The sequence below is a fragment of the Mauremys mutica genome, unplaced genomic scaffold (genome assembly GCF_020497125.1).
Source record: "Mauremys mutica isolate MM-2020 ecotype Southern unplaced genomic scaffold, ASM2049712v1 Super-Scaffold_100108, whole genome shotgun sequence".
Taxonomy (NCBI): Eukaryota; Metazoa; Chordata; order Testudines; family Geoemydidae; genus Mauremys; species Mauremys mutica.
Genome location: NW_025423270.1, coordinates 1,377,684 through 1,398,488, shown reverse-complemented (window position 1 = coordinate 1,398,488; position 20,805 = coordinate 1,377,684). Strand labels below are relative to the sequence as shown.

The 20,805-nt window shown below is 49.6% G+C and overlaps 1 non-coding gene across 1 annotated transcript; it reads left to right on the top strand.

Moving 5' to 3' along the window:
* The first annotated feature begins 13,960 nt into the window (after positions 1-13,960).
* Positions 13,961-14,032, top strand: TRNAG-UCC. The gene has a single exon. It is a non-coding gene; the product is annotated as a tRNA-Gly (tRNA).
* Positions 14,033-20,805: the final 6,773 nt, after the last annotated feature.

Here is a 20,805-nt window from a genome sequence, read left to right as displayed (position 1 = left end):
ACCCCCAACCATCAGTTGCCAGTCACCCGCCCATCCCCCACTGCTGCCCCCTTCCTTTATCCAGGGACCTTTCAGCTCCCCCTCCCTTGCCCTTTTAATCAGCTCCTCAAAGGGCTCCCTGCTGCCCATGGGAATGGTGGGGGTGGGGGAAACATCACTTTGTGTTTACGTATTGGACAGTCGTATAAAATCCAGTCCAACAGTCCCCCTTTGCCACTAGTTCGTTAACAGCAATATAAAATCCCCTCAGATCTTGGTGTTTTTCTCTTGTGTTATCAAATACGCAATGTGAGTTGAGAAGTATCCCAAACCCCATGGCAAATGGCCTCTGTGAGGGGTTGCTTCCCACAGTGCTAAGATGCAGCCACCTCTGGGGTGGATCCAGGGTGGCCATTATTTGGTAGTGACAGGCCATGGACATTTCTTACCTATTTTGTCCCTCCAGGCCTTCCATACTCCTGTTCAAGAGGCATCCCCCAGGGCTCCCTCTGCCTGTGTGACTGGCCAGCAGGGGGCGGTGGTCACTTTCTATCCACTTCTCAGGCACTGTGAGGTAACAGTGTTGCTGGGTGGGGGTGGGGCTGTGTGGGGGGAGATAGCAGCTGAAGGGGGATTGTGGTGGGGGGAGGCCTCTGGGTGGCTGGGCAGGGGGTACCCTAGTGAGGTTGGTGGGTTCTGGAGATTTGGGGTTTCAGGGTGGGGTGTGGGTGTGATGTGCCCAGCACTGAGGCTGTGGGTCCTGGAGGTGGGTATCGCTGGGGGCCTGGTGGCTGCAGAACAGCCGGGTGGGCGTCTCTTGGGGGCGGGGGACAGGGGGTTAGAGGGAGCCTGGTGCTGTCCCAGGGGCTCTGTCTGGGCTTCCCCCGCAGACTCCTGGGATCGCTGCCCTGCCCAGTGCACAGAGTGTGTGTGGGAGAATCCCCGGCGCTAGGCCAGGGGGTGCCCCTGTAAAGCACCAGGGGATCCCACAGGGGGGAGGAGGGGGTGCCAGGCAAAGGACAGGGCAGATCCTACTGGAGGGAGGGGAGGGGGGACTGAGTTCCCAGTGGGGGGGTCCCTTTTGGGGGGTCTCTGGCTGTTGGGGTCTCTTGGTGGGGGGAACCTTTTGGGATTCCCAACCTGGCAGTGATGGTCTGGTGGGGGTTGTCTGGCTGGTGGGGCTCTGAGGGGTATCTGAGGTCCCTGGCCAGGGACTCTGGAGGCTGGGTCCCAGGGAGTATCTGGCGGGGGGGCTGGCTAGGAACTCTGGGGGCTGGGTCCCAGGGAGTATCTGGGGGGAGGGGTCTGGGGCTCTGGGGGCTGCTCCTGACCCCTCTTTTTCTCCCTGATTAGCTTATGCCAGAATCCTGGCTCCAAGCACTGCCCGACATTCCCCGGACAGGCCCAGTCACTGTGATAACTTTCTATCCACTTATCAGACACTGTGTTCTTCTCCCCTCTTGAAAACTGCAGGAACTTCCAGTTCCATTGTCCTAGATTGTCCAGTCCATTGTCCAGTCCTTGTCCTGGATCTGGGGGATGAGGGAGGTGGGAGGGCGGTCAGCACTGCCGCACAATGGTCTCTTCCACAGCGTTCTGGACTCATTCTTTCTGAAATCTGGTTTCATTGAGACCATTGTTAATCCAGAGTCACTGTATGGAAAGACAAGGAGTGACTCCGGATGGACAGTGGGGCAAAGGAGATCAGCAATTCTCCCTGTGAGGAGGGGCTCTCGTTAGCTGCTCTCCCCAGAGAGCTAAAGGAGGGAAGCTGCTCAAACGCTCTGTCTCTCTCTTATCAGGATACTGGGGTTCAGCTTCCTGGGTCAGAGGCTGCAGCCTCCATTGTGATCTGGGAGACCAGGCTTAGCAGCTGCTGCTCCCCCAGTGGGGTTCTGTGCTGGGAAGTGACCTGAATTAAAGCTGCTTCTCTGCCCGGCCCAGGGGATGACTTTCTCCAGCTGGTCCTAGCCCCCTAGGGCAGCCCTGGGCCCTGTTAATACTAAATTCTGAGCCAGAGTCTCCAGGTAATTGGGAGACGCGGCCATGGGAGAGCAAAGAACCAGGAATGGGACTTTCCCAGCCAGAGGGGCAGGGAGAGAGGACAGGGGAGGAAGAGACTGAAAGGGGCAGTGGTAGAAATGAGTGGGGAGAGATTTCCCGCTCTCTAGTCCACCCAGAGACATGTATTGCTGCATCCCTGGGCAGAACCACTTTCCAGTGAACAAAACAAGGATCAGACAGAGGAAAAGCCAGTTCCTGACTCCATATTCCCCCTGCTGGGGTGTGGCTGCCGTGGGGTCAGTGTCTGAGGGAATCCCCCACAGTGACTCCTTTGGTTCTGCTCTTTTCTAGCCTTGTGTTCAGAGACTTTGTTAGGGGGTGAGGGGAGGGAGAAGGGAGGTTAAAAATGTGTCTGGGCTTAGCATGGCAGGAGGGGCCAGATCTACATTGTAATAAACAGACTGAGCATTTCCCAGCATGGCAGGATCTAGGGTGTCTGTCTGCAGGGAAAGGGCCTGGGGGAATTCTGATGTGAAATGAACTAAAACCGGTTCTGAAACACCCACAACTGCCCTTCTCCCCCCGACAGGCTGCAGAATGACGTCCATGTCTTGCTCCAGCTCATCCCAGCCTGGCGTGGGACAGGGAAGAGAAATGGCTGCAGTGGAGCCAACTCAGGTAGAGATTATCGGGGGGTTGCTGGTGGGTTCCTGCTGGAGGAGAGGGACAGCAAATACACCGGAGATGGGAAGGTTTGCACAGTCTGGTCTGGAGGTTGGAGCGGGGCAGGAAATTCACAGGGTGGAGAAAGGAGGAGGCCAGGGTGTGGCAAACCTGCTGGGAATTATTTATTAAGTGCCCTAGATTCTAGGAACAGACCCAGGAGGTTTGGAGGTGGAAATGCCCTAATTTGTGAAGAAAGAAAATAGCCCACCTACATGGGGCTGGTAAAACTGACCAGACTCCCAGGGCTGGAGCCTGAGCTCACTAACCAGCGGCTGCTGTGAGATATGAAGGGGGCACCCATGAGTCAGGCTTATTGGAGCTGCCTCTCCCTTCATATCCCGCTCCTCACAATGAGGTGATTATTGGGCTTCCTACCAGGGAGCTCTCCCTGGACCCTGCTAGGGGCTCCATCTCCTGTATCAGTCGGTGGCCAGTAGGTGTGTCATGGATCTGCTGGGAGAGATGAGGGGCTCTCTCTTCGTCCCCATACACTGGTATTTGCTGGATACTCTGAGCGGGGTGGGGGTGGGACTCTGTTGACTGCGATCCACCCAGAGCTTCCATTTGATTGGCTCCTCTCTGCCACAAATAGTGGGGCTGTGAGTGGGGAAAGAGGTCCTGAGTGTTGGACTCTTGCTCTTTCAGGGGCCGGTGACCTTCGAGGAGGTGGCTGTGCATTTCACCAGGGAAGAGTGGGCTCTGCTGGATCCCGCTCAGAGAGCCCTCTACTGGGATGTCATGCAGGAGAACTATGAGACTGTGACCTCGCTGGGTAAGGGTTCCAGTCCCCTCGGTTCTTGGAAGGGGAAATGAAGAGATAAGGTTCACGCCAGCCCCACAATGCCACCTCTACTCTGTCCTGTTTCAGTATCACCCAAATATGCCAGTGACACACACACACTACCAGAGACCCTCCCCTGCTGCAGAACACTTTGGGAACAGAGCACAGGAGCCGTATCGTACAGTGTCAAATAGCTCCTGTTTGCTCAAGTGAAACTGGGTGTTAGGTCTGGCATAACTGTTCCATACCCCTAATCATTTTTGTTGCCCTTTTCTGAACCTTTTCCAATTCCAATATATCTTTTTTTGAGATGGGGTGACAACATCTGCATGCAGTATTCAAGATGTGGGTGTATCATGGATTTATTTGCTGTTTTTACAGTTATGATATATGATATATTCTGTCGTATCTATCCCTTTCTTAATTATTTCCAACATTGCTCGCTTTTTTTCACTGCTGCTGCACATTGAGTGGATGTTTTCAGAGAACTATCCACAGTGACTCCAAGATCCATCTCTTGAGTGGAAACAGCTAATTTAGACTTCATATGAGCTTGTGTTGTTCAGTAGCGTGCTGGACAGTGCAAAATGAACATTTCTGGGGGAAAGTTGGGCACTTGAGAATTTGCTGGTTTTCTCCTGAGGTGTAATTCATGAGTGGCTGTCTAGCAGCACTCAATACTGTGTAGCTGGGAGTGAGTTACATGCTGGAGACTGTGTGTTAATTGGCCAAGAGGGGCTGTTCTCACAGGAAAACAGTGGAAAAGGCACCCCAGGTTGGAGAACTGAGGGGACACAGCTATTTAACAGTCCAGATTGTATTCTGGCTAATGTCACAGACCCTCATTATGACAGAGCCTCTTACAACACAGAGAAAGTAAATCCATGTCCCAGAAATCGAAGACTCCAGACAGAGGGCAAGTGTCCCTGGCTCTGCTTCTTGCTGACAGAGAGGTTCAGAGACAGTGAGAGAGTCCTGGGGAAGCTGGGAACAGGAAGCATGGGCTGGTGGGGTTCAGTGGAGAAAGGGAACAGGAAGGGCAGGGATATCACTGAATGCAGGATCTCAGCAGTGCTAGATGACAGAATAGCACATAGTGCAGCCCATTGGAAAACATAACCCGTGTGGGGGATCAGAAGCACAGTTGGTGACTGGTCGGTGAGTTTAACTTCAGTGTTAACCACCAGTTCTGGGAGCATCTGCTCTCCCTTTTTCAGCCTGCCCTGATCTTGGCATTTTCAGTGAGAACTGCCCCTGGACCACCAGGTCACACTAAGCACTGAAGTTAAATGAATAGAATGTTTTTTTTATGACCAAGTCTTATGAAATCAACTGAACTCCTTTGTTTTCTTTCATCGGAGCAGGGTTTCTAGTTTTCCAACATAATGTGATCTCCCAGCTGGAACAAGGGGAAGAGCCATGGGTCCCAGACCTCCAGGGTTCAGAGGAAAGAGAGATCCTGAGAACTCCCTGCACAGGTGAGGAAACATTTAAACCAACTCAGAATCTGTAAGTGCCTGAAGGAAACATCTGGAATGCCCAACAAAGCCCTTGGGGAGGTCTCTCAGTTCATTATTGTCCCTAGCAGGGGTCATATCCTCTGGGTAAATATAGTTCATGGCTTCCTATAGATCCTAGAAGACACCAGGCAGTAGCTTCCTCCCTTCCCCCTGCGTATTTGGATGGGATGTGAAGGCTGAATTCATCCCCCTCCTCTCTCCTATTTGGGGGAAGAGTTTGGGGGAGTTCAGCACCTGATTTTTATTTGACCTGTCTTCAGCACTTGCTTGTGTTTGGTCTTCCCCTTTCCATCCCTGTTTGAGGTTTCTGTCTCTGTCCCAGCAGGTGATGCAATGGCATGTGAGAAAGAGGAGCAGAATTCTCAGCCTGAAAATGTTGAGCCAGTGGGTAAAAACAGAACATTATCTCAAAGATCGAAAAGGAATGTGTCCAGGAGTCATGAGCAGGGAAAATCCTGGGAGATTCAGCACAGACCAGAAACAGAGCATGGAAACCAGCCAGGGGAGAAAGTGGATAAATTTCTTTCCTGTTGGGGAACTCAGAAGGTCCTCATGGAAACCACAACACAGCAGGAAATCCTCAGGCGAAAGAGAAAAAATACATGCAGGGAGTGTGGAAAAACCTTCTCTCACAGCTCAGCCCTTTCTGTACATCAGAGAATCCACACAGGGGACAGGCCCTATGAATGCACTGAGTGTGGGAAAACCTTCAATTGCAGTTCGCACCTTATTAGGCATCAAACAATCCACAGAGGAGAGAGGCCCTATGAATGCCGTGAGTGTGGGAAATGCTTCACTAGCAGCTCAAACCTTTCTCAACATCAGAGAATCCACACAGGGGAGAGGCCCTTTGAATGCCGTGAGTGTGGGAAATGCTTCACTAGCAGCTCAGACCTTTCTAAACATCAGAGAATCCACACAGGGGAAAGGCCCTATGAATGCCGTGAGTGTAGGAAAACCTTCTCTCGCAGCTCAGACCTTTCTAAACATTGGAGAATCCACACGGGGGAGAGGCCCTATGAATGCAGTGATTGTGGGAAAAACTTCACTAGCAGCTCAGACCTTTCTAAACATCGGAAAATCCACACGGGGGAGAGGCCCTATGAATGCAGTGATTGTGGGAAAACCTTCAATCACAGCTCACACCTTATTAGGCATCAAACAATCCACAGAGGAGAGAGGCCATATGTATGCCATGAGTGTGGGAAAAGCTTCACTAGGAGCTCAAACCTTTCTCAACATCAGAGAATCCACATGCGGGAGAGGCCCTTTGAATGCCATGAGTGTGGGAAAAACTTCACTAGCAGCTCAGACCTTTCTAAACATCGGAAAATCCACACGGGGGAGAGGCCCTATGAATGCAGTGTGTGTGGGAAAAGCTTCTCTTGGCACTCATCCCATGTTAAACATCAGAAAATCTGCAAGGGAGATCAACACTATAAAAATCTCTAGGGCTATCAATACTTTACTTTTCCTGATTCCCACGTAGTAACTTTTAAAGCTTTTTGAACTGTTTGCAGCACCAGATGGCCCATTTTTGCCCTTTGCAGTTCACCCTCTTTTGAGATGGACCCATTTGTTCTTCCTATTGTCCCACAAGTAACTGGAGTGTGCCCTTCCTATGAGGAACCAGGGAGCGTTACAGTTATACGATTCCTCGTATTGCAAAGTTATTGTTAGAGTCACCAGTGATACAGATTGTATCCTTGCCAGTTGTTCTCACGTTGCTCTGGGTTGGGAATTTTTCAAATTATATGTAAATGAGGAGCAGGGGCAGGAAAAAAGTATAATTTCAGCTTCTGTGGCACTGGAAGGAGATGAGGTGACTCAAAGATTCCCTCCTTCCCCTTCAATGCAGAACTGTTACCTTTTTCCTAAGCCAAGCAGAGTTTATCTTCATCACATTCTATCCCTCCACTTCTCAAAGTGTCATGTGATGAAGCATTCTCCGTTGTCTGTGTTTGCAGATGATGTTTTGAGTTCAGAGTTGCTATGACTGGAGATGAAAGTGTCAAAGTCCCGGGAGGGGAATTCAAATGGATCCCAAATACAGTGTGATCATTTAGAGTTTAACTCCCAGGTTCCATCTATTGTAAAGCCACTTCTGGGAAGGTGGCTGTTTTTCCCTCATTATGGGAATGCTAGGATACTAAAAATTTTGTAAATAACATAACTGACTATTGAGACAGGGATGAGGGAAGCAGGTTTGAATGGATCAGAGGACAATGTGGTGGGAGAAGCTCTTGTCCCAATTCTAAATACTCAGATGTAACCTGCTCTGGAATTTCACTTGACACTTTCTAATCGGGGAAGAGAATTCCATGGTAAGTGGTTTTGAACTAGGCAAAATGCCCATGTGTTTGGTTCCCAAAGCATTTGTAACCCAGGCCCTACAGAAGATCTCTCCTAGTTTATCCTATGCTATGGGAAATGCAGCCCAAAATAGAAGTGGAGTTTGTTGAATTTATCCTTTGTAGGTGCTAAAGATGTGTATAAAATGAAACCACCATTGAAAATGTAATATCTCCAGAAAAATAGCCATTTTTAATAGAATCTCCAGCTCTGGTAACTAACAAAGATTCTGATCCAGGCCTGTATCCAGTCCCTTCCCTGGACCTGTGCCACCGAATTAAAGAAAAGCTGGGCATGTTTCAGGAAGCCATAAGTCCACACCCAGTACTTGGTTTCCACCCCAGTAAAGGAAGTTATGGTGACCCAAGGAAAATTGTTTGTACAACTCCACTTCCTAGTTCACTGTCACTGATTATACTTCCAAAGTATGCCAGGGTTAGATTGAGAACAGTCATCCTTCACTATTTTGATGCAAAGAGAGAGTGCTTCATAGGACAGTCCTTCCCTGTGGATCCCATACTGGCTGCCTGGTTGGGTAACAAGGACTTTCAGGCCGTAGAAATGATGGTAACCAATGAGGCAACAAATGTGTCAGCCTCCAATTTCAGACTTCCGGATACACGCATGTTGAGTCCTGAGACTATGGTTTTGTGTCTGATGCTGTGGCTACACAATTAAGCTGCTGATGACACAGCTGCACCAATGTAGCTGCACTGCTCTAGCACTGCGATAACAGATGCTCTAAACCAATGGGAGAGATTTCTCCCATCGGACTTGATTAGTCCAGCCCCCGCAAGCAGCGGTGGCTATGTTGGCAGGAGAAGCTCTCCCGCTCATGTAGCACTATCTACACAGGGGGTTAGGGCTGTGTAACTACGTTGCTCAGCTGTGTGGATTTTTCACACCCCTAAGCAATATAGTTATCCCGATTAAATGTCTTTAGTGTAGACCAGAGAGGTTTCTCTTGTGTTTTATGCATTTACATTACTTCTCTACCTCCTCCTACTTCAAAAGATTAAAAAGTGTGAAAAGAGAGGTATTTTTCTCCATGATGCAAACATTCTGACATAGAAGACCCCTTCTACCAACACATATGGCAGAAGATCCTGAGATATATGAACTCACAGAAGTGGTTGGGACCGACATTGGGACAAACCACAATAAGAACCAAGGTTCAGTTGTTGGCAATGGGGATTAAAAGAAAACTAACATATATGACAAGAATTTGTGATCTTTGAATATGTTATTGTTACCAATTAAAATGAAATTATAGGGGAAGTCATTGGTTAAAGAGTGAGAGACTGTGTGATACTCTGAATTATTTTGGAAAACTGAAAGTTGTCTTGGTTTTGTGTTTTGTTAGTCGTACAGGAAATGATGGCTAATCTTGAAAAGTTAATTTGATTTAATTTATCCTGGTTCCTCAACTGTTGCTACAGCTCTAGTACCCATCAATCCAAAGACTGAGAGAAATGGAGAGTTCCAACCATTGTCCTTTTAGTATCTTATTGTTCCTCTCTCTGTTTTTTTGTGCTGGCCTTTCTATTCTATCACTTTCTGCCTTTGTTTAGTTGGTAACAGTTGGTTTCCATCACTCACGTTTGTTTGTTTAAATCTCTATCCGTTGTGAAATAAATTTTTTGCTTGTTCGATAACTGTACTCAGGTGCTGTGTGAGATACAGTAGCAATGGTCCACAGTAAAACTAGTAATCTGGGATACTTGGGGAAGACAGGATCTGGGATTTCACCAAGTATCTGGTGATCCGGGCTGGACCCCAGAGGGGGACACATTGAAGGAACTCAGAGGTTAGGGTGGCTGCTGTAGCTCAGAGGAGGGTCCTTGAGTTCCAGCAGGCTGGTGAGTTTGGTCACTAACATCCAGCTGCCAAATGCAAAAATCCCTCTTCCTTGTGCCAGGTGGCAACAAGGAAACTCACAACCCTCAGCACCCTGAGAAGGATCACAATGTGCATCTATGTTGATCCACCTGTCAAATTCACACAGGGAAAGCTCCCGATAGCACAAAACTCTGCCCTATGAAATCATGGAACATGTGCTCTTTGCTCTGTGAAAGCATGTAAAGAATCCAAGCGCTGGAGGACAGGGTTTGGGTCCAGAGTGACCTAGACAAATTGGAGGATTGGGCCAAAAGAAATCTGAGGAGGTTCAACAAGGAGAAGTGCAGAGTCCTGCAATTAGGATGGAAGAATCCCAGGCACTGCCACAGCCTGGGGACTGACTGAGTGAGGGGGGGTTGATAGCAGCCTTCAAGTACCTGAAAGAGCAGCATTGTGGGCTTTCTCCTGGCCACTTTTGCTGGGCTGGGCAGGCAGCCTGGAGGCCTTTCTAGAAGAGAACTGGGAACGGAGTTAGAAAAACCAATGTGAAAACCAGAACCTCAGGTTTAGACTCATTTATTTATAATATTAAATCTTCAATTCTAGTGTCATAGTCAATACAATTGCTTCAGCCTGATAGTTGCCCAAAGGGAAACTTAACGTCTCTCCAAGGGGAGTGGAGAGAAAACACTTTTCAGAGTCCAAGAGAGACAAGGCGGGTGAGGGTAAGAGCCTGCAGAGGACCAACCTCTGTTGGTGAATGAGACAAGCTGTGGAGCTAACCCAGCACCCTTCTTCAGTTCTGTGTAGCCTGGAAGTTCGTCTCTTCCATAACCAGCAGTTAGAACATAAGAACAGCCACACTGAGTCAGACCAGTTCATCTAGCCCACTCTCTCGAAAGTGGCCAATGCCCGGTGCCCCAGAGGACCCCTGGGACCAACATGGATACAACACCACCACAAACAAGGTTAAAAGTCAATGCACATGGGAGAATGATCTTGTGTTTCATTCTTTATGTGCTAGTCCTATCGTGTGGCCATTTCCTTTTCTTCCTTTCTGTTAAAAGCTTTGGTGTTTTGTACAGAAACATTATTTCCCCAGGAGAGACCCCGGAGTGGGGGCTGCATTCCTGTACCAAACAGTCACTGGAAGGGGGCAGACAAAGGCCTTTAGGACGAGGCGTCCGTCACTGTCAAAAGATCATCTCCCTCCTGCAGGTCACTGGCAGCCTGAATTTGTTCCTTATCCTCCCAGAGTCTGGGGGCTGGAATCAGCACTACCCAGCCCCTCCGTATGTAGCAGGAACAAACACAAACCTGGTCTTTAAAACAAGCTGTCCCCTTCCTTCTCAGGGAAGATTTTTCTGTGATTGAAGTTGAGCTTCAGTTTCCCTCTCCTAGGGGTGGGGCAGGTGTGGGGCCAGCTCCCAGTGAGATCTGTTTTCACCTTTGCCCCCTTTCAGTCACTCTGGGATGGTAACTCTGCTCCCAGCTGTCAGGCAGCTTCCAGCCCATCCACCCTGCTCACTAACTCTGTGGTCATATGTCACTCCCTCTTCCAGCACTCACAGCTTGCAGGAAAGCTACTCCTGCCAGATGCATTGGTGGGATAGTGGTGTGCATGGGTGCCTTCCTAGCAATTCGTCTGGGTTTGAGTCCCAGCCAATGCAATAATGGCTTTTCTCTTCTGTTGTTTCCTCATCTGGAAGTGGTTTAATTTCAGTCACATTGTGTTACAATCACATTATCTATAGAATGAAACAATAAATGTGTCGAAGTCCAGCAGGTCATACAGGATGGAGGCACACAAGGGGCTGGAATGTGTCATCTGAGAAAGACAGAACCCTTGGAAACCTGCATCTCCCATCCCCTGGCCTTGCGTGTTATGATTCCAGCTGCGTGAGCTGTTTGTAGGATGTTCTGGCATGATGAGGAAATAAAGTTTTGAGTCAGTTTTTGCTCCTGCAGTTTCCTTTGCTCTTACAATTATAATGACATGATCAAAAGGGAGACAAAATAAACATAACCCCCAAATTGCAATACAGGTGGGGAAAGAGACGATCACGGTTAAGCCAAACACGTCAAAATAAAAATTAATACTAAAAAGGGGAGGGGGAAGAGATCAGGTATGTGGAGATCCCCTTGATATTTCAACTCAAATTGTTAGAATCAAAGTTCAGACTTGACACTGGAAAACCCGCAACTACCTGTCTCTCTGAACACCTGTGATGAGCAAGATGGAGTTGGGACACCTGTTCCGCTTCAATCATTTATTGTCTCTCTGTTCTCTCCTTCTTCTCCCCCCAATTCCTCGTCTCCAATGTCTCTGCCTTTCTCCTCTTGCTCCCTCTCCCCTGTCCTTTCCAGGAACTCACACTCTACAGCATTTAGGACAAGCCAGAGCTCCCATGTTCTGCACATGAGCCTGTGTCAGAGGACGTGTGACCCCTGTCAGAACCAGTCACCGGATCAATATGACCCTTTATGGGCGACTTCTCTGCCTGCTCTGCAATTTACATCTCCCCTCTCCCCCCCCCCCCCCCCCCCCGCAAACAGGGTGGAGTACAGCTCTGACTGTGAGGCCTAACAGGAGAAACTTCAGCCCAAAGACAAATTTGTGTGAAATGTTGAGAAATGAAGAGCCCCTCAAATCCCCAGAACTCTAGTGTCACCCCCATGGCACCAGCACAGGGAACCCAGTGAGATGGGGTTACAGAATACAAGGGGGGAGGCAGCAGGGAGAGAGGTGACAGGGAATCTCTCTTTTTCTTTCTCTCATCACTTTCTGTTCTTCTCTTTCCTTACAGGAACCGCAGTCACAGCAGGGAAGGGTTTGTCTCCGTGTCTGTCACGGAGGTGGTAGAAGTGACGGATTCTGTGACTTCCTGCAACCTCCGTGACTTCTGCAGTGGCCACAGTGGCTGACTCCAGGGCCACTCAATCAACTGGCTCCAGGGACCGCCCAAGCAGCGGCCAATGCGGCTGGCCCGGGGACCACTTGACCAGTGGTCCCAAGGGCAGCAGGAGCAGCCACAGCTTGGTGGCCTCTGGCAGCACTTCTGGGGTGGCCAGAGCAGCAGCTGGCCCCCTGGGGCTCCCCCCTGCCCTAGCAGCAGCTGGAGTGGCAGTGACTCTCAGGGCTTCTCCCCTGGTAGCTGGTGCTCATTACCCATCAAATAAATCAAAACACTTCTCCCTGCAAGTGGATTTAGCCCGGGACCCTCAGAGTCAGCAGCTGTTACGCCCCCACTGAGCTCTCTGGTCAGGTGTCCTAGTGCCAGGAGCCTCCGATGTAGATCCTAAAATAGCGTTTTTGCACCAGGGGGGCTGAAATTTTGGACCAGACATTGTAGCTCCACTGTTATTTTACTGAATTGCTTCAAAACAGCAAGTGTAGAAAGTCTCCTAAGTGCCAGGCTCTCTGCCATGGAAACAGCTGCCCCTGCTCTCCAGGAGTCTGTGCGTTCCACCCAGCAACGTACACACCTGCTCCGCACTGATGGGGGGTCAGACAGTGACGGTAACGCAAATCTTCAGACTATTAACCCAGGTCCTTTTCTTTAACCCAGGACATGCCAGTCACCTGTTAGCCATGGCGTTATCTTCACCTTAAAATACCTCTCAGGACATTTAACAGAGGGAGTGAAACCCCCTCCCCCGAATGGCTCCCTGTTGAGGCGTTGTACCATACCTGCCCCTGGAGACTGTCTGGTTTTATACTCAGAGCTTTTTCTCTTCAAACCCCTTATTCCAATCTCTGGGCCAACCTCCGCATTTCAGAGTTTAGAATTTACTCTCATCACCCTCCTATGGCACTTTCCATGTGACTGAGACAAAGCAAGTAGTGGAAGCTCCGTGGCTAATGAAAATCAACGCTCTGGGTGAGGCCTGAACTCACACCCACAGCTGTATTTCCCCCTGCATGAGCCACTATAGGTGCTTCTTAGACAAACTTGGGCTTTAGGTGGTTATGTGTGTCTGTGCTTCACCACTTTGGCTGCTCTGTGAAAAGCTGATGGTTCAAACAGAAGCTGGTGGGTTTTTGTTTTGTTTTAAGCAATTAGAGTCTAGTACATTTTAACAGGCAGAAAATGTCCTATTCTGGTCTAGCCCCATTTGACTCCTTCTGTCCATCTTCTTCCTTCCCCCTCAGTGTCTTTCCTTCCCCATTGGGGACATGCAGAGATGAACCCCAGTCAGTCTGTGTCACAGAGAGTCTGTATCTCCTAAGGAATGTGGGTGAAGGATTCCAGCTGAATTAACGCCGCTCACCTGGGTTAGAAACATTTGTTTCTTTCGAGCAGATAGTGGGAAATGGGACATTAATTCAGAGCCAGGAGGCAAGGCAGAGGCTTCATGCTCTTGATCTCCATGAAGGGAGAGAGGATCCCCAGGAAGGAACAGAGCTTCCTTTAGACTCAAGCTGGGTCTCCTGGAAGTTGGAAAAGACCCTTGGTCACTGAGGATCTCATGGGATCGTGCTGCTCCAGAGGCTCGAGAGTCTTGGATGCGGGGAGGGTGTCACTGCACAGTCTGAAATGGAAGGGAGGACCCTGGAAGGGAGGGGGAGGAACAGAAAATGGAGAGGAATGAAACAGAATAAAGGCCTCTTCTCTCTCCCCTCCCTGACCCAGCAAGAACTGTTATCAGTGGGGAAACTCCCCATGATGAATGGCAGAGACCACAGAGACATTTGCCTCATGCTGAGAAGTAAGGTGACCAGACACCAAGTGTGAAAAATCAGAGACTTTCACCAGATGCATTGGTGGTATAGTGGTGAGCATAGCTGCCTTCCAAGCAGTTGACCTAGGTTCAATTCCCAGCCAATGCAATGATGTGATGATTCCTCCACTGGGAATTGGTTTAATTTCAGTCACATTGTATCAGTTTATCAATGGAATGAGAGAATCAGTCTCCCAAATCCCAACAGGTCATTAAACACCCAGTGGAGGAAGAAAGGGGTGGGACTATATAATGAGCAGTTGGAGTCATCCTGGTATTACAAGGCTTGGTTTATTCATTTTTTTTTAAATTCCTTTACTTCCCTCTCCCTTTTAGACTCAGAGCCTTTAAGGTCAGAAGGGACCAGTGTGATCATCTAGTCCGACCTGCTGCACCTTGCAGGCCAAAAGACCCCACCCACCCACTCCTGGAATAGACCCGGGAGGGGAGGCAGCTCCGTGCTCTGCCCCTACCCCAGGCAGCACATGGAGGCCCTCTGCTCCCCTCCCCCCACAACGGGTGTGCAGAGATGTGCCAGCAGCACTAAGGTGGCTCCCTGCCCACTCTGCCTCCGTCCCTCCGTGCCACTCCCAGAAGTGGCTGGCATGTCCCAGCATCCCCTGGGTTGGGGGGAGTGTCTCCACGTGCTGCCCCTGCCCCGAGCACCAACTCTGCAGCTCCCATTGGCCAGGAACTGTAGCCAGTGGGAGCTCTGGGGGCAGCGCCTGCAGACAGCAGCACATGGAGATCCCCTGGCCCCACTCATCTAGGAGCTGCTGCTGGAGGGTTGTGTGTACCGGTCACTTTGGGAGCTGCACCACCCCTCCTGCACCCCACCCCCACCCCCAGCGCAGAGCCCACACCCAAATTTCCTCCCAGTGCTTTGCTTGTCTTCCTTTCACCAGAACCATCCTTCTTCTCCTGGGCTGCAAGTAGCCACCCCTGGGAAGCCAAGAGGCAGGCACAGGATTCTGCCAGGTAAGTGTCCCCCAGCGCCGCGATGGACGGTGCGATGAAGGTAAGTCTTCCTGAGGCACAATGAACTGCAATGCAGCGAACCACTGGCCAGGCGGTCGGGGCGAAGGGCATTCACTGGAGGTACAAGCTTGTGAGTGACTCCTGAGCACAGGGCCCCTTCCCCTTTTAAGGACCTGCTCCTCATGGCCTGCGACTGGAGATGACTTGGCTGCATCTGGTGGGTCACACTCCACCTTGGGCAGTGTCCATGCTCTGGGTGTGTGATCGCTGCCTAATGAGAGTCCCAGACACCTTGTCTATCTAGGAGCTCTTCTGATCTTCCAGCTGTTCAACCAGCCCCTTCATCCCACAAGCATTGCAGGAGGGAGCGGGAGGGGGAGGGGGAGGGGGAAAGCCACTTCACAGGCATTCAGAGAGGGAGAGGAGAAAAAAATGGGAATGGGGGATGTATAACAGACCTATTGAGCATAGAAATCACTGCTGCTCCTACAACAGCAGGGACAGGCCACTAGGAGCTGGGAAAAATTAAGCCCTCATGTTTCTGCCTGGTTTTGAATCAGGGACCTTTTGCGTGTTAGGTAAACATGATAACCACAACACTACAGAAACTCTGTTGCAGGGCTCTGCCCCTCCCTTCATAAGAATAGAAGAATGGCCAGACTGGGTCAGACCAAAGGTCCATCCAACCCCATATCCTGTCTGCCAACAGTGGCCAATGCCAGGTGCCCCAGAGGGAGTGAACTTAACAGGTAATGATCAAGTGATCTCTCTCCTGCCATCCATCTCCACCCTCTGACAAACAGAGGCTAGGGATACCATTCCTTACCCAGGCTGCCTAATAGCCATTAATGGACTTAACCTCCATTAATTTATCTGCAAAAATAATGAGGAGTACTTGTGGCACCTTAGAGACTAACAAACTTATTTGAGCATAAGCTTTCGTGGGCTAAAATCCACTTCATCAGATGCATACAGTGGAAAATACAGCAGGAAGATATATATATACACACAGAGAACATGAAAAAATGGGTGTTGCCATCCACAGTATAATGAGAGTGAGCAGTTAAGGTGAGCTATTATCAGCAGGAGAAAAAAACTTGTAGTGATAACCAGGATGGCCCATTTCCAACAGTTGACAAGAAGGTGTGAGTAACAGTAGGGGGACAAATAAAGATGGGGAAATAGTTTTACTTTGTGTAATGACCCACCCACTCCCAGTCTTTATTCAAGCCTAATTTAATGGTGTCCAGTTTGCAAATTAATTCCAATTCAGCATCTCTCGTGGGAGTCTGTTGTTGAAGGTTTTTTGTTGTAATATTGCGACTTTTAGGTCTGTAATCGAGTGACCAGGGAGATTGAAGTGTTCTCTGGCTGTGTTTGAATGTTATAATTCTTGATGTCTGATTTGTGTCCATTTATTCTTTTATGTAGAGACTCTCTGGTTTGGCCAATGTACATGGCAGAGAGGCATTGCTGGCACATGATGGCACATATCACAGTGGTAGATGTGCAGGTGAATGAGCCCCTGATGGCATGGCTGATGTGATTAGGTCCTATGATGGTGTCCCCTGAGTAGATATGTGGACAGAGTTGGCAATGGGCTTTGTTGCAAGGATAGGTTCCTGGGTTAGTGTTTTTGTTGTGTGGTTGCTGGTAAGTATTTGCTTCAGGTTGGGTGGCTGTCAGTAAGCAAGGACTGGTCTGTCTCCCAAGATCTGTGAGAGTGAGGGATTGTCCTTCAGGATGGGTTGTAGATCCTTGATGATGCACTGGAGAGGTTTTAGTTGGGGGCTGAAGGTGACGGCTAGTGGGGTTCTGTTACTTCCTTTGTTGGGCCTGTCCTGTAGTAGGTGACTTCTGGGTACTCTTCTGGCTCTGTCAATCTGCTTCTTCACTTCAGCAGGTGGGTACTGTAGTTGTAAGAACGCTTGATAGAGATCTTGTAGGTGTTTGTCTCTGTCTGAGGGGTTGGAGCAAAAGTGGTTGTATCTTAGAGCTTGGCTGTAGACAATGGATTGTGTGATGTGGTCTGGGTGAAAGCTGGAGATGTAGCTAAGTATAGCATTCAGTATGTTTCCGGTATAGGGTGGTGTTTATGTGACCATCGATTAGCACTGTAGTGTCCAGGAAGTGGATCTCTTGTGTGGACTGGTCCAGGTAGAGGTTGTAGGTGGGATGGAAATTGTTGAAATCATGGTGGAATTCCTCAAGGGTTTTCTTTTCCATGGGACCAGATGATGAAGATGTCATCAGTGTAGCACAAGTAGAGTAGGGGCATTAGGGGACGAGAGCTGAGGAAGCGTTGTTCTAAGTCAGCCATAAAAATGTTGGCATACTGAGGGGCCATGCGGGTACCCATAGCAGTGCCGTTGACTTGAAGGTAAACATTGTCCCCAAATGTGAAATAGTTATGGGTGAGGACAAAGTCACAAAGTTCAGCTGTGACATTATCGGGGATACTGTTCCTGACGGCTTGTAGTCCATCTTTGTGTGGAATGATGATGGAGCGTCTACATAGCCAGACAATCCTGCTGTCAGGGTGCCAATGCCTGAGATGACGAGGCATCCGGGATTTCCAGGTTTATGGATCTTGGGTAGCAGATAGAATAACCCTGGTTGGGGTTCTAGGCTGTCTTATTGCCAAGGGACAGAGAAACTCAGCCAGCAGCAGGGGGTGCAGAACACCATCCTAGTGTTGGGGTGACAGCGCCTCCGGGATCCTGACACCCCTATTGGTTCCACTGCTGGTTGTTTTCCTTTTCCGGTGGGACTTTGGGCAAGTTGCTCCCCCCTCTAGGGCTCCGTCCCCAGCAGGCAAATGGGGATTTAATACCTTCCCGCTATTGGAAAGTGCTGGGAGAATCCCCCAGCCAAAGCTGCTCTGACAGAGCTAAGCAGCATCTGACCATTCAAGGTCGGAGCGCGCTGCCCAGGAAGAGGAGTGTCTGGCTCTGGGGTTTCACTTCAGCCCAGTCTAGAGAGAGGGGCCCAGCCATGGGGTTTGGCTCAAGAAGACCAAGTCTCCAATTCGTTAAGGGCGTTTTGAATTCCAGTCCTGAGCTCCAAAGTGCTTGGTGTCATTTGCACATTTTAGAAGCAGGCTCTCCACTCCATTTTCCAAATCATTCATGAAACTATTGAATAGTACCGGACCCCAGACTGATCCCTGTCGGACCCACTAGGTGCCCCCTCTCCATTGGGCAGCCAAACCTGGAGAAGGGCCCTTGGAGTCTGGGCTTTCAACCAGCTCTGCACCCACATGACACTGATTGCATCTAGACCGCATTTCCCTCGTTTGCTTGTGAGAATGTCCTGCGGGACTGTGTCAAAAGCCTTAGTAACCCCAAGATAGATCCCATCTACTGTTTACCCACCTCCACTAGGCCCGGAACCTTGCCAAAGAAGGAAAGAGGATTGGTTTGGGATGATTTGTTCTTGACAAATCCATGCTCACTTGTCCTAAGAACCAAATTCTCCTGTAGGTGCTGCTGACAAACTGTTTAAGAATGTATTGCAGTATCTCTCCAGCTATGGAAGTGAGGCTAGCTAGTCTGCAAGTCCCAGGGGTCTCTTTGTTCCCCTTTGAAAGATAGGTCCTGTCTTGTTCATGGATGGGAAGATGTTCTTTTTCAGGGATCTCAGATGAGAACTGTGGCACAACACCTGGTTTGCTAAGGCCACAAAAATGGAGGCAGGAACCTCTTCTGTCCTGCTGGCAAAGAACCCCAGCTACCTAAAAGACAGGGACTCACACCCCTGAATGGGCTTTAGAAAAGGCAATGGTTAAAAAGTTTGGCCCCGATGATTTCTTGTTTCCGCAGACTAGACATTTTAGCAAACTTTAGAATTCCTTGGTGCTAAACACCGTGAAACTCCCCTTTCTCCTTCACAGAGGGCTTTAACGCCCCTTATCTCACTCAGGCTCACGACTGCCCAGAGTTTGAGAACTGTCCCTGTTCCCATTGGGCAGATGGGGAGGAGCCTGAGGTATAGAGAAGGGAAGTGACCTGTGACCAGATGGATCAGACTGAACAGGTTTCACATCTCGAGGAGGCTCTTACCTTCTAAACAGGGACGGCTGTTTTCTAGTAAAATCACTACAAGGGAAGGAGAAAACTCGAAAGAGGTTCCTCCTGGCGCTCACGTCCGTGAACCCGAATACTCTCTCAGTCCTCAAAGAGAGACCTGGAGAAGGAGACTTGCTGAAGCAAAGCCACAGGGGTCTCTGAGGTTTCCCTGGCCCCTCGCCCCTGTCCTGCCTGGCTGATGTCAGCATCTCTCTGTGAGGTCACCACCTCCCCACCACCTTGGACCAATAGTCTGAGGTCCTGCAAAAGGCCTTTGTGATGTCACTGCCACACCCCTCCCTTGCTGTGCCAATGTCCTGCCCCTGCCTAGATGCTCTAATAACAAGACCCAATGGCTAGAAGGTGAAAAGAGACAAATTCCTATTACAACTAAGGCACAAATATTCAACAGCGAGGATGATTCACCACAAGAACAAGCTACCAAGGAAAGTGATGGATTCTCCATCTCCTGATGTCATTTAATGAAGACTAGATGCCTTTCTGGAATGTGTTTGCCCCCAAAGTAGCTCTTGTGTCATACAGGGGGCCTGTGATATGCAGGGGGTCAGATTAGATGCTCTAATGGTCTCTTCTGGCCATAAAGTCGACTAATTTCTGAAAAACCGGGTGTAGCATTGGGAGCAGCGTCTGATGTTTCCCTGTCTAGCCGGCTTGCTGCCTAGAACGAACGCTCCTTGAGTGGGGTGATCCACAGGGAGTAGCTCAAACATCCAAAGTGCCTGGCCAGGGCTGAGGAATGACTGAAGTGGACTCACCTGGGATTGAAATGACATGTGTTTCTGTCAGGCAGTGAGAAATTGACATTAATTCAGATGCGGGGTTGAGGCTTCTTTAGCTCCTTGTAAAACTTGAACTTGATTTCCCAGAAGGGAGAAAGGGAAAGTCTGGGGCGGCCTTGAGTCCCTTGCTGGGTCTCCTGGGCAGTGGAAAACTACCTCACGGTGCGTGGAGGCAGGGTCGGCTCTAGGTTTTTTGCCGTTCCAAGCAAAAAAAAATTTGGCTGCCCCCACCCTCAGCCCTGGGGTCCCCCGCCAGAGGAGCCTGCTAACTGAGCCCTGGGCTTCCCCCCACCCCCACAGCCCCCTGCCACCCCAGCCCTGGGCTCTCCCCCCGCCCCCCGACACCCTGTGCCAACAACATAGATTTGTTCTCCCCAGTCCGCCCAGGCTGAGCTGCTCCCGTTTATACTCCGTCTCCAGTTGGAGCATGCCCAGAGAGGGTGAGGGGGTGTGGCCTCTTCAGCCCACATGGCGCAGTTAACCCTAGCAGTGCCAGGTCAGGATGGATGCACCTCATCACAGACAGCATTTCCCAAATGTTGGGATTAGCTAGATCTCTTCAGAAGTAACCTCCTGTAGGGACTGGGTCACAAATACCTTGGGAACCAAATACCTGGGCGTTTTCCTAGTTCCGAATCACTTGCTGTGGAATTCTATCCCTGGATCATCTGAGACAATATTGACTTAAACAACTGAACTATCCTGTGCACTTACTTCGGTCAGTTGCACCCATTTGGGGTCTGCTGCTGTTCACCTTTTCAGAGTGGAGATTTAAACATACGACTGTTTCTTTGATAATATGTCCAACAGCTTGGAGTATTCTCTCCTGTTGACTGAACTGCATTTGAATTTTCTCCATGTCATCATGCAGGAATAGGGGGAAAAACAAACCTGAAGTAAAAAAATGGTAATTTGTCTGAAATTTCCCAAAAAATCTGAGCTACATTCTGTCAAACAAAACTAACATGCAGTTATATGACCAAGGAGCCCTCATGAAAGATAGAAAACCCATATCACAGAGGTAGAAGACACTTTCA